Here is a 13,159-nt window from a genome sequence, read left to right on the forward strand (position 1 = left end):
GTGTTATTGTTTTCAAAAGCAGGTGAAAATACTTCAGGAAAATCACAAAATCGAGGTGAAAAAAAGAATTTAAAGAACCCGTAGCTCTGTGGTTTAACCATTCATTGTTTATTTGACTCACATTTATTTGCGTTATTCTTCCATTTTTCTCAACACTTTCTTTTATTCGAAGCACATTTGACAAGCTGTGCTCATTGCACGGGAAGAAGTTCTTGTTTACTGGGAAATACTGTCAACTGTTTCATATTGCTATTTTCATATATAAAAAGATATGGTGGTAATCCTGGTGACCATGCAATCGCAATATCCTGTCACCTCTCCGTTGTTTGCTGTCAAAGGACAAAAAAAAATACCAATAAAAAAAAAAAGTGGGTGTTTTTCAAAGTTGATTTACATAAAGCGACAATGACTACGTTTACATGCACATAATATTCAGTTTTTTTTCCCTTATTCTGAAAAAGAAGATATCCCGACTAAGCTGTTTCCACGGCTAATGAAAGAGAATATTCCACTAATATTCCCGTTTACATGTAGCCGTGCTAAATGGGATGTTTTCAAAGTTTTCCAGCGGTGTGAACACAGCGTCCCTCTTCCATTCCTTCAACCAGCTTCTAGAAAAAGTCGGCTCATATCCAAAAACCTGTTGATATCCACGTCTCTGATAATGTTTGAAAGTAGCTGTGTGTCTCCTTCTTTTCTTTTGGCTGTGCCTCTCTACCGCGGCCCTGCAAACTGTCGGCTGGTTGGTTTGTGTCCAGTAACCATAGCAACGCACAGAGCTGACCATAAGCCGTAAAAACCTAGTCTGGCTATCACCAGACCAAGCTCAATCCTTTAAGATTGAACATTAGTCTGGGGAGTCTGCTCTGTATTTGGTGGATAAGCCAGTTTGTGATTGGTCCCCGTAAAATTGTAACAGAAGCGGGATAGAAAAATGTACCTGCAGGGAGAAATCACCGGGCTGGGTTTACCCAGTCTAGTAAAAACCCTGATTGAGACACAGATTCTGAAAGCGCTGTACACACTTGGTCGGTGACTCGTCATAGCTGGGGGCGTGGCCTGGGGGGAAGTCGCCCCTGACCAGATAACATAGTGTTAAACCAGTATGGACTACTCAAAAGCACTTTTACCGCTTGACAGAGCAAGATACATTTAAAAAGCCGTACTGGGTCGGCTTGTCCGTACGTTATAAGTAACTGGACAACGACCCAACGGAACGACCAGAGGTGTCGTTTCCCGTCATTTTTTGTTAACGTTAGCTGGATATTCTGCAGTGTATAAATTATTAGAGGTGAAGAACGCCACCCAGCAACCAAGCAAAAAAACAACCATAAATATAACTGTGATTAAAGCTCAACCGCTAACAAGGTCTACACTCATTAATTAGAATGGTTTGTTTTCCTCCATGGCATAAACGGAAATGAGGTGTTAGTGTGCGTTCCCATTAAGGCCGACCAAATCTATACATGCCAAAAGAATGCTTCTACATCCTGAATAATACCGACATATCCTACGTCTTAATCGGAAAATGCTGTTTACATGACCCGAATCAAATTTGGAGTATTGTCATATTCTGAATAATAGTGTGCATGTAAACATACTCATGGCGAGCCTTACATTTAGTCTGAATTAAAAAATAAGAATAATTGGTGACATATCTCTGTCAAACTGCCAACAACACGTGCTTTGGCCATTCCAAACTATTCCATATGGCAGGGTTTGGCTCCTGACATAAGCTACACTTTAAACTTTAAGTGAAGTTTGAAATTTGATTTGAACTTTTGGCAGCCATAATGGTTTTCTTTTCAAACACGTTGATGAAAACTGGAGTGCTTCATGTTTATTTAGTTGTGCATCGTGCACACACATTTGTAAATGTAATGTTCAGTTAATAATGATGATTTGAGTTGGACTTCCATATGAAGCTGTCAGTGGAAGGATAAGAAGCACGATGGGCTAATTGAGTTAGCATCAGTGTCACATTGAGTTTCTGCATGAATGAAGGCGCTCTTGTTTTCAGACGCTGTATGAAAGTTTGGGGATATGAGTCAATGTTTCACTTTTCTGAAACATCAAGCATCAGATCAAACTCGTATGTTTCTGCCAGTGTTTTCCCTCGGTTTGTGGTAGACTAAGGTGTGTGTATCTGACGGGAGGTTTAGGTGTCCTCTAGGGCGTAACTTTGGGTTCAACATGGGGGGGTTGAGATCTCCCTTTATCTAGGGGGGTCCCGGGACACGTTGGTCTGCATGAAAAGCGACAAAAACATTCTAGAAAAATAAGTCGAAAAAAGAGACACAAATGTTGAAAAATTGTCGAAACAAACTTTAACGTCAAAAGGCTACAAATATCAGAAAAGGCGGGAAAAACTTTTGGAAAAAGCGCCAAAAACAATGACAATTAAAAAAAAGAAAAGAAATTGAGACAAAAACTCTTGAAGCTCAAAACAAGTAACCCCCATCAGCCTTGTAAATTAGTGTCAGACAAGACAAAAGCAATTTTTTTTCATTTTGTGGTTGATGTAAAATTACAAAATCAATATTTATTATTTATTTTTATGTTAAAGTTTAAAAAAAAATTCAAACACAAAGTAAAACTTATAAGCAATAAAAAAGAAAAACAACTCCAATGACATTGTTGATGTTCAGAAAGGGGTAGGGAGGAGTCGAGAACTTTTCTAGTCCTACCTGCTCTCAGTTTAGATAAAAGAAATTCGATTTGCTTTCATCCGTGTCCGTGTTCAACTCCTTCGGCCTGAACAAATCAAATCAACAATATCAGACTGTAACCAACTGAAGAACCGGCGGTGAAAGAACGGCCTTTGTCTTCAGGATTTCATTCGGCAGACTCCGGTGTGACCTCAGCCTGTGATTGGCTGCTCGTCTGTGACGCTGTGAATGTGCAGAAGGTTCATGTCAGTTAATGGCATAATCACTGTGTGTGTGTGTGTGTGTGTGTGTGTGTGTGTGTGTGTGTGTGTGTGTGTGTGTGTGTGGGAAATATTCAAATCCTTTACTTCAGTACTAATACCACACTGTAAAAATACTCTGTTACAAGTATAAACGACATGTGTTTAGTGAGCAGGAATCTTAATGTGTAAAGTAACTAGTAACTAAAGCTGTAACAGATGAATGTAGTGGAGTAACTAAAGTAACTAAAGCTGTAACAGATGAATGTAGTGGAGTAAAAAGTCCAATATTTCTCTCTGAAATGTAGTAGAGTAGAAGTAGAAAGTGCCATGAAAAGAAAAGACTCAAGTAAAGTACAAGTACCTCAACATTTGGACGGAAGTACAGTACTGGAGTATATGTACGTGTGTGTGTGTGTGTGTGTGTGTGTGTGTGTGTGTGTGTGTGTGTGTGTGTGTGTGTGTGTGTGTGTGTGTGTCCCATCCTGCATCGTCACTCGCCCCGGATTCCCTCTGTCTCCGTGTCACCGTCTGCGGGATGAGAACAATCTTTGTCTAATATATTTTTCCATGACATTGAGTAATGTAAATTACGACGGGGGTGTTGGTATGTAGTCTGTAATTACACATCACCCCCCTCCCTCCGTCCCTCCCTCACTCCCCGCTCTTCTTCTTCTTCTTCTTCAGTGCGGAGCGTCGGCGGTTTCTGGTGCTCGGGCCTGGATGAGCTCGGCTCCCTGTTTGGAAGACGACTGCTGCACCCTACAGTTTAAAAGCCGTCCCTCACTCTGTCTGCCTCAGCCTGCAAAACACTGCTCAGCCCTCTGTCTCTCTCTCGCCACAATCTGAATCAGACTTATTACCAGGTTAAGTAGCACTTACTTCATTTGCTTTGGTTTGGTGTATACATGTAAAGATATTAAAACATGAATATGAAATAAACAAACACTAAATACAGAAACAAATAACACACAAACATATAACTAAATAACATTAAGAAAGGAAAAAAAAGAGGCTGCAGGATGTGCAAAAAATATATCAAACCAATGTTGATTCTTTTAATTAAATAAAATATAGAATCAACTGAGGCTTTTTTTTTCACAACCCCTCCACACACACACACACACACACACACATATACACACGCACACATGCACACACACACACACACACACATACCAGGTGTAATGTTAAAGGCAGTTAAAGCACGAGGTGAGGAAACATTATGACCCGGCATAAAACAAAACCCAAACCTGCAGTGAGAAAACACTCGAGGCGTAAGGTGTTAAAGTAACGTGAGATGAGGATTAATATGAATATCAACGGTAGAAAGATACAAAAAAAATAAAATAATGAAGTAATAATCATCAGAATAAGAGAATAAAATCTGATGGCACATTTAGTGTTTTGAGTGAACTCATTTGAATACGGTGATGAATGAATTCTCTCTTGAATGTCATTTCCCCCGTCTGGTTTCAGTTCCTATGATGCTCTAAATGAAATATCAAAGGCCAGAAAAGCCTTAACATTCTATAAGAAGATTCTGAATATTTTGGATAACAATACTTAAGATGTACACAAAATATGAACAAATATATGAGCATAATATTTTTCCAAAATTTAAGAAAACCCACACACACACACACACACACACACTCAGATTATTTCATATCAAACTCAATCATGTCATGCCCAATAATTAGCACGTTAATGAGTATATATGTCGATATTTGCAGTGAAAATATCTGAACTTAAGTACTGAAATATGTTTCATAATGCGTTTGGCCCAATTTTTAATAGAACTTTCGGTGGATGCTCTCGCTTTGATTCCTGCTTTAGGAAATATTATTTAAAATTGTCTAAAAGTCAAAACCATCCCTAGGAAAAACAATCAATTTGCAGATGCTTAGGAACAATACAACGGAGAGATATGACTTTTGAGATTAATATGTTTATACATGTATATATAATATACAGTACACACTCTATAAATAAATCTGTAAAATAACAGAAAACGTTCTGGCAGCTGATTACCCGGACTGTGTCCCGTAGTTAAAAACGGAAATGATGTGTGTAGCCACAGTGAAAATACAGAACATTTTCTGTTATTTAAAATTCTTTCACACAAAGCTGCTCAGTTAGAAAAGTTCTAAAAAGAAAACCAATCTTAAAAAACGCTTTTCAACTGGCTGCAGTGTATTTCCCGCCTTTTCCTTTATTTTCCCAAGATGCATTTGTGTTAACAGTAAATACCTGTAATCCGTAACATTTGCAGATAGTGTTGTAATAATATTTTCTCCCAGAATGCATTGCCATTTACAGTATGATCCTGTAAAACATTAAAACTGTAAGATACTGTGAGATCTTAGCTGTCCATTTACATCAACGGTTAACAGTGCAGCTTTTTCTTAGTGTATATAATATAATGTCTGAAGCTTTGCAGATCATTGTATTGTGATCCAGTTCAGGGTTTTCCCTCCCATTACAATTTTTAGGTGTACCCACCCCGTTTTGCTTGTTGTGCCGCTGACAGGCTCAGACTAATATTGTAAGTGTCTGACAACGTTATGGATAGGATTTCTAAGGAGGTGGACCTTTCTGTTAAAGAGTAAGATCCTTTTTTTAAACATAAAAACATTCACGAAATTGCGTTCGCTAAATCCACCAGTCTCCATGTAAATAATCAGGAATTTTAGCATCGTAAAAATACACTTCATTCAAAGTAGGAATGTCAGGAGAACCGATACTGGTGATACCTTCTGGTTCTAAAATGACAAAACACCGACGATGCCCTTTTTCTTGAAGCACCGTAGGCACCGTTAGCAACGGCCGCTGAACAGGCTACACGTTGTAAACAGCCGTCGCCGCTTTCCTGCTCCTCCGGTAATGTTAGCAGGGTTAGCATGGCGGCGTTAGCCAGGACCAGTCAGGATCGCTTCACTGGCTGTGTCTCAATTGTTTTTGCGAGTAACCAACTTGGGTACTCTAGCTATATAATTCAATGTGAGAACACAAATGTTGAAATGACATAAAATGCCGTAATAAATTAGCTTGAAGCTAATGGTTAACCAACTGTTCAGGAGGACTCAGCGTCCTTTTGGGCTCTACGCTGTCTCCATCTTTCAAATACATCTCCAATATTTACCAGGGGTTAGTAACGTCTCTGGTCACGCAACTGTTAGAAACACTGTTGTTTTTGACCAGTGCCTTTTGAAAAGATGCCTGGAAGTCTGGAATGTGTCTGGGGACATTAGTTGTTGCACTATGACTATTAATTGCACTTTATTATGTTGTTCTATGCTCTATTGCACATGTTTTTTATGTCTTGTTATAACATTTGATATTTTCAAATATTATAGTTATAATAAGTACATGGAATCTTAGAAAATCCTTTTTCTTTAATGTGGTATCGAAATCAGCATCGAGAATCGTGTTATTTTACTGGGATTGGCACCAACTACTGAATTTTTGGTTCGTGACACCCCTACTCTGAAGGGATCCTTTCTATAATTTTGTCAGACATTTAGAATAATAATCTGAGTCTGTTAGCGGCAAAAACAGAACTTTTAGTGGACGCTAACTGATGCTGAACATTAGTCCTGTAGGGTTCCATTACAGCCCGGCCAGTGGTTGCCGGTTACAGCGTTCACGCTCAATACTGGACCAATGACAAAGATTGTTGTTCCCATCAGTCACTTAGACACAGGAACATAGGAACATAGGGTCCAGGTTGAAAAAAGCAGTAGTTACCCTTTAACCATTTGAAAATGGTTGACAGTTGAAAACATTCATTAATTAGAAATGATAGAAAAGCAATCAAAAAGTCATTAAATGTATACGTAATGTAAAAAAATTTAATACGTTGAAACAGTTGGCACTAGGCTACTATTAGATTTTAAATCTGTAAATTTGCTTTTAGTTTGTATTCACACATGGAGCCACCTTCAATATTGACTTAGGCTGCACACTCTCACTACCACCCCTCTCGGCATCATTGAAAATGAAGGAGACCTCAAAGATTTCTGAGATTTTACAAATAAAGGTTATAAATAAATAAGTTGAGTTAACCAATCGGTGACTTATTAAGTTTCCAAAGTAACCTTCCCAACACTGCGTACTATATGCAGTATGTAATTCTGACATATTATATGCATATGTAACCTTAAAGTGTAATTCTTCTGTATTCCCTCAAGCACCAGTGACAGCCTCAATAATGTGTCTGATGTTTAACATGGTAAAAGATTAAAGAATATAAAATATACCTGGCAAACAGGACTGCAAATACTTAATATGATATATTTTATTTACATGTCATGCCAATAAGTGGCCCATTCCACACAAATGATCCACTTAGAACTAAACATGTCATACATAAAACGACTACTACAGACACAGAACAATAAGTATGGGAATGTCACTTCCAGACAGAGATTCATCAATACTATAATGATATTTTAACATTATTGTTTCCTTTTTAACCCTCGTGTTTTCTTCCCGTCTACCGTGAACTTATCGTCATTAGAAATAAAAAAATGTTGTGGCTTTAAAAAAAAAAAAAAACTAATTTATGTGAAATTATACTTAATTTTTTTGTTAAAAAGCAGAAATTCTGAATTATTTGATGTTATAGTTAGGACCAGAGGATGTTGAGTGAATCACAGACTGGTTCATGTCAAAGTTTAGTCAGGAGACCATTTAACAATTTTTTTTCAAAGGTAAATTCCTTAAATTTACCTGAAGAACATTTAGTTGCATGGAACCATCCATGTTGTTTTGGGACTATTTGACCGCCCATCGACCATGCAACTTTGTTTTTTTTTTTTCGTCAAAATTTAAAAAGAAAACTTTTTTTTTCTACGTTTTGGTCGTCTTTTTCAACACTTTTGTCGCTTTTCCCGATGTTTTTTCTCTCCACATTTTTTCGACGTTCTTGCCACTTTTTCCGATGTTTTTGAAGCTTTTTGTGACTTATTTGTCACTTTTTTTAACGTTCTTTAAAAATTTTCTTTTTCAAATGCTATATAATTGAATGCAAATTCAATGAAAGTAATGATCTGATCATTTATATTTTTTGTGAAGAGAACTAGTTGAAAGAAAAAACAGGAGGGTTAAAGAAAGAATTTCACACATCCAAACAAGTCTTCTGTGCAGGCAAAAAAAAAAGGACTTTAACGTCAGGATTTTGTCTCTCTTCAAGAGAGACAAAATCCTGACGTTAAAGTTTCCTTTAATAAATGGTGGTGCTGCAGCCAGAGCAGTGTGCAGGATTTTCTTCAAATGCTATAAAATTGAATGAAAGTAGTGACCTGATCATTCATTTTACTTGTGAACAGCGTTGTATGGAACTATCCATGTTATTTATTTCTTTGACAGTCTGGTTGAAAGAAACCCAAATTTGACCCGAAGACAACAATATTGTTAAAAGATGGACATGACAAGTTCAGCTTCTTACCTGCGGTCCAGTTTACCCCCGAACTGAAACTGTGACCCAAACGGGACAGAGACGGAGCCAGAATGGACACGTGCCACAACCACTGCTGGGACAGAAACAAGACAACACACTCACATCCGAGCTTTTCATACCACTTCAGATCGGACCCAAACTTTTTTGCTTCGTGTTTTTCTTAAAACTGACCCATGCATTTGTGCCTTTTGGGACAATTTTAGAAATCTGGTTTAGAACTTGCAAACTCGTTCTTGTACTTGCTGTACATACCACTGGCAATACAACTTTTTGAACACTTCATCACTGAGTGTTAGATACATGCATCACAGTCCTGCACTAAGTGCAAGGGCGAAACTTTGGGTCCAACATTGGGGGGGGTTGGGATCTCCAGCTATCCACGGAGGTCCCGGGACACGTCTGCATGTGTTGAAAAATACTTGAAAGAAGCAACAAAAACTTTTAGAAAAAAAACTCCAGAAAGGCGACAGAAACGTTGAAAATTTTTCCAAAATAACTCTCGAAAGAGGCAACAAATGTCAGAGAAAGCGACAAAAACTTTTGGGGTAAAATTGTCCAAAGAAAACCTCGAAAAAGGCTACAAAAACACTGAAAATAGCAACAAAACCTTTCGGAAAAAAAACGACAAAGGCGACAAAAACGTAAAGAAGTAAGAAAAGACTCATGTAAAGTACAAGTACCTTAACATTTGTACTTAAGTACAGTACTGGAGTAAATCTACTTAGTTACAAAACAAACTATCTTTATACAGCAGGATGAGACAACAAGCAGCACTAAGTACATGTCTTTTTTTTCATGCCACTTTCTACTTCTGCTCCGCTACATTTCAGAGAGAAATATTGTACTTTTTACTCCACTACATTCATCTGTTACAGCTTTAGTTACTAGTTACTTTAGTTACTCCACAACATTCATCTGTTACAGCTTTAGTTACTTTAGTTACTCCACTACATTCATCTGTTCCAGCTTTAGTTACTAGTTACTTTACACATTAAGATTCCTGCACACAGATCACATGTAGTTTATAAAATCTGATGTTTGATTCTAAAGTAAACTAACCAACAATATAACGGCTACAAGTCCAGCTGAGATGATGAGACCATTAAACACACAACTGGTTGGTAATACTTTAACCACATTTTCCTGATGATATAACAGACTTTTACTGAAGTAATATTTTCACTGCAGGACTTTAACTTGTAACAGAGTGGTTTTAGTACTTTTACTGAATTAAAGGATCTGATCTGTTTGCGGGTCTGGAAGTCAAAAGCCAAATACATTTTCTCAGTTTCATGAATCTCAAAGTGTATATACAGTATTTAGCTTTCACATCCTATCTCTGTTACCTGTGTAGTTGAGATATATTCTTTTTTTTCTGAGTGAATATACTATGTAGACATATGCTCATTCCTTTTAGGGTGACTGTTTTGGTCTAGTATTTGCTGTCAGAAGAAAACCACATTGGGATGTTACAGGGATGTGTTGTCATGGCTTCACACACCTTTGCAAATACTCAAATTTGCAGCTGAAATGATAAAGAAATGGTTGCAATATACAAAACAACAGCTCTAGATATAGAATAGTTGACATGCACTTGAGATTTTAGTTAGTCCAAACAGATTTGTCATAAAGTTTTAAGTAGCAAGTAAGGATGCAAACACAGACTTCCATAAGCAAACGTCTCTGCATGGTCTTTATATTCGGCTTCTTTTTTTAAGATACACATCAGTACAGATTATCTCCAAAACATGCTCTTATTTCCTCAAAAAGGGGACTTAATTTAGGCAATGATCCTTCATTTGTCTTCATTTTGTGTCTTAAATAGTTCCTCTGAGATTACCTGTCACTTGTGTCAGGGGTTGAAGTTTTAGATTAAAAAACCCTGCACTTGCAAGAAGATCTGATTGTGCTCAAGTTTGGATTTAATCCAGCTTTAGTGTCTGAGCACTACTGTGCAAAAGCAAATCTACTCAAGGGGAAGAAGGAGATGGCGGGGGAGGGGTGAAAGTTGAGTAGCACCGAGATGGAGACGCTTTGACTTGACTTTTCTCTGGCTGCCTTTAAGCGAAGCCGCTGTGGAGATAGACGGGAGTAAATAGAAAAAAACAGCGATTGCCTTCTCGCTCTGCCTCCCCTCTCTCCCTAATCTGATTGGGCTCGTTCCTGCCGAATCGAGGGCAACGCCAAAAACAAAAGATCACCAATCAGATAGAAGGGGCTCCCACTGAAGTTCTTGGCATGGTGTGAATGCTTTGCCCTCTCATGTGCGCTAGTATCTAGCAGCGAGATTCCCCGTGTTGCTTTTATGTGTTAATCGTCACCGCTCAGTGAGACCATTGTGCTGTCTGCATCGCCGGGGGAGGAAAACCGCAAAAAAGGGTGGGAGGGGGGAGTTTATACGCGGAGTAAATGTGAGCGGCGGAGACTGCCAGCACCGTTTCACACGAGCTGAGAGTCGCCTCATCGCCCCCGTTGACGTGGGTCCAAGAGTGCAATGCGGTGCTCTGCCACCTCAGACTTCTCTGATTGGTGGGGAAAGATTTGGGGTGGGAGGATGATTATCACCTGAAGTTCATCTCTAAGATATAGAGGACCATGGAGCGCTTCTCCTCGTGTTTTAAGAGTGGCGGCCTTTTTAAAAAAGCAGCTAAAGACACATCTCTGTAGTCAGGCGTTCCTTTAGCCACATTGTTGACTGTACTACTATGTATCTTATGCCTTAGTGATTTAATGTAATATATTGTGACTTATGCCTACTGTACACTAGAAGACTTGAACAGTCTACAGTCTGACACCATCTCACATCAAAAGACAATCATCTCACATCTAATGTTAAAGACTGTCATCATATGTAAAGACTGGGGGTCTTGCAGGGTCACACATTGCAAAACTAAAACTATTGGTTTTGAAAAATGTAATCAAGCTAACTAGCCACCGCTAGCGTTAGCTGTTAACTTAAGTTAAAGTCAGCAGATGTTCTGTTCTGCCGTACATGACTACAACTATTGGTTTTGAAAAATGTAATCAAGCTAGCTAGCCACCGCTAGCGTTAGCTGTTAACTTTAACATAAAGTCAGCAGATGTTCTGTTCTGCCGTACATGCAGATGAATGTCTCCAGTACCAGGAGGTCTGCGTTTTTCCGCCGGTAAAACTCCCGTTGGAAGACTCGCTTCAGAAGGTTGGACATCAGCAACTTTCCCTCTTTAGCATTTAGCTTAGCATGGCGCTATAGCAACCATAAACACCACTGCCTCTAGCTGTTTGCTGCTTCATGATTGGTGCTGGAGGGAGAGCACCCATTGGTTGTTGACAATGTTCACGTGATTTAACTTCACTACCAAGACTTCAAACTTAGGATCATATGTATGATGTAACCTAAAACAAAATGAGGCTTCTTGAGATTGAATATTTCAATCTGTGTAAGCATAATAAGTGTCAGGACAAGCAGATACTGAAGTTAGATATATATAAAGTCAAGCATAGTAAAAAGGTGTTTTTCTACGCTTAAAGTAACTTTTTCAAACTTTGCATGTTTAAGGAGAAATTTTGGGGAAAATCATATTGTGCACACATCCCAAAGTTTCATCATCATCCTGCAAAGTGTGTGTGTGTGTGTGTGTGTGTGTGTGTGTGTGTGTGTGTGTGTGTGTGTGTGTGTGTGTGTGTGTGTGTGTGTGTGTGAGAGAAGCAGATGCCAATCTGCTGATCTCAGTCCACATCCATCCATCTACGACCCAAATCTTTCCAAAGGCCACCGGGACGGGCCGTCCTCCGCAGGTCAGGCGGCGTCCAAACTGTTTGGTCTCTCAGGTCAGTCGGCGCCTGACGAGGAACATCTGCCTGCCAAAAAAAAATCCCAGGCTGCCACGGAAACATCAACAGTCGCTCGGTTTGTGTCGTCGACCGTGTTGAATGTTGCCGCGCAATGGTGGAATGTTACTAAGTACATTTACTCCAGTGCTGTACTTCAGTCCAAATGTTGAGGTACTTGTACTTTACTTGAGTCTTTTCTTTTCATGCCACTTTCTACTTCTACTCCGCTAAATTTCAGAGAGAAATATTGGACTTTTTACTCCACTACATTCATCTGTTACAGCTTTAGTTACTAGTTACTTTACACATTAAGATTTCTGCAGACAAAACACATGTAGTTTATAAAATCTGATGTTTGATTCTAAAGTAAACTAGCCGACAATATAACGGCTACAAGTCCAGCTGAGATGATTAGACCCTTAAACAACTGTTATCTTATTATCTTGGAATGAAACACAGACACACACACAGCAACCTTTCAACTCACTATTGCACATTAATGCTGGCATGTTAGCTGCCTTTCAACAAGTTTTCATCTGATCTTTATAGGGATTAAAACGACAACATAGGATTCAACTGTGGCTGCAAATGTGTTACTGTATGAAAAGTATTTCACCTATGTGATACACCTCTTCACCTTTGATACAAGCTGAAAATACATTAGCTATCATCTATCAAACACAGGGAGGAAAGGGGGGGTGAGAAAGGGGAGGCTGGAGAACAGAAGTTAGTTTTTGACACGGTACCGAGCAGTTATTTTATTGACGTGGGAAGACACAGGAAAACGAGCTGCTTTCACTCTTGCATGTCGAGTCCTTCTGTTGGCGCGCAAATCCAAAACAATTTCAGATTTTTGAGAAATACGGGGGCAGCTGGCGTTCCCACAGCCCACCGGAATTAACCGCTTACGCGCTGCAACCCTATCTGCTCTGCACCTGGGCAGCTAGCAGGGCAGCCCTGCACCTTAGACTCG

General features: G+C 39.0%; 1 long non-coding RNA gene across 1 annotated transcript in view; it reads left to right on the forward strand.

Annotated features, from left to right (window-relative positions):
* Nucleotides 1-3,883, forward strand: part of LOC114551109 (uncharacterized) — a 126,297-nt gene extending 122,414 nt beyond the window's left edge. Inside the window, exon 5 of the long non-coding RNA XR_003691850.1 lies at nucleotides 3,596-3,883. This is a non-coding gene — a long non-coding RNA (uncharacterized LOC114551109). The remainder of the gene's footprint in view (nucleotides 1-3,595) is intronic.
* The last annotated feature ends 9,276 nt before the right edge of the window (nucleotides 3,884-13,159 follow it).

The sequence above is a fragment of the Perca flavescens genome, chromosome 24 (genome assembly GCF_004354835.1).
Source record: "Perca flavescens isolate YP-PL-M2 chromosome 24, PFLA_1.0, whole genome shotgun sequence".
Classification (NCBI taxonomy): domain Eukaryota; kingdom Metazoa; phylum Chordata; class Actinopteri; order Perciformes; family Percidae; genus Perca; species Perca flavescens.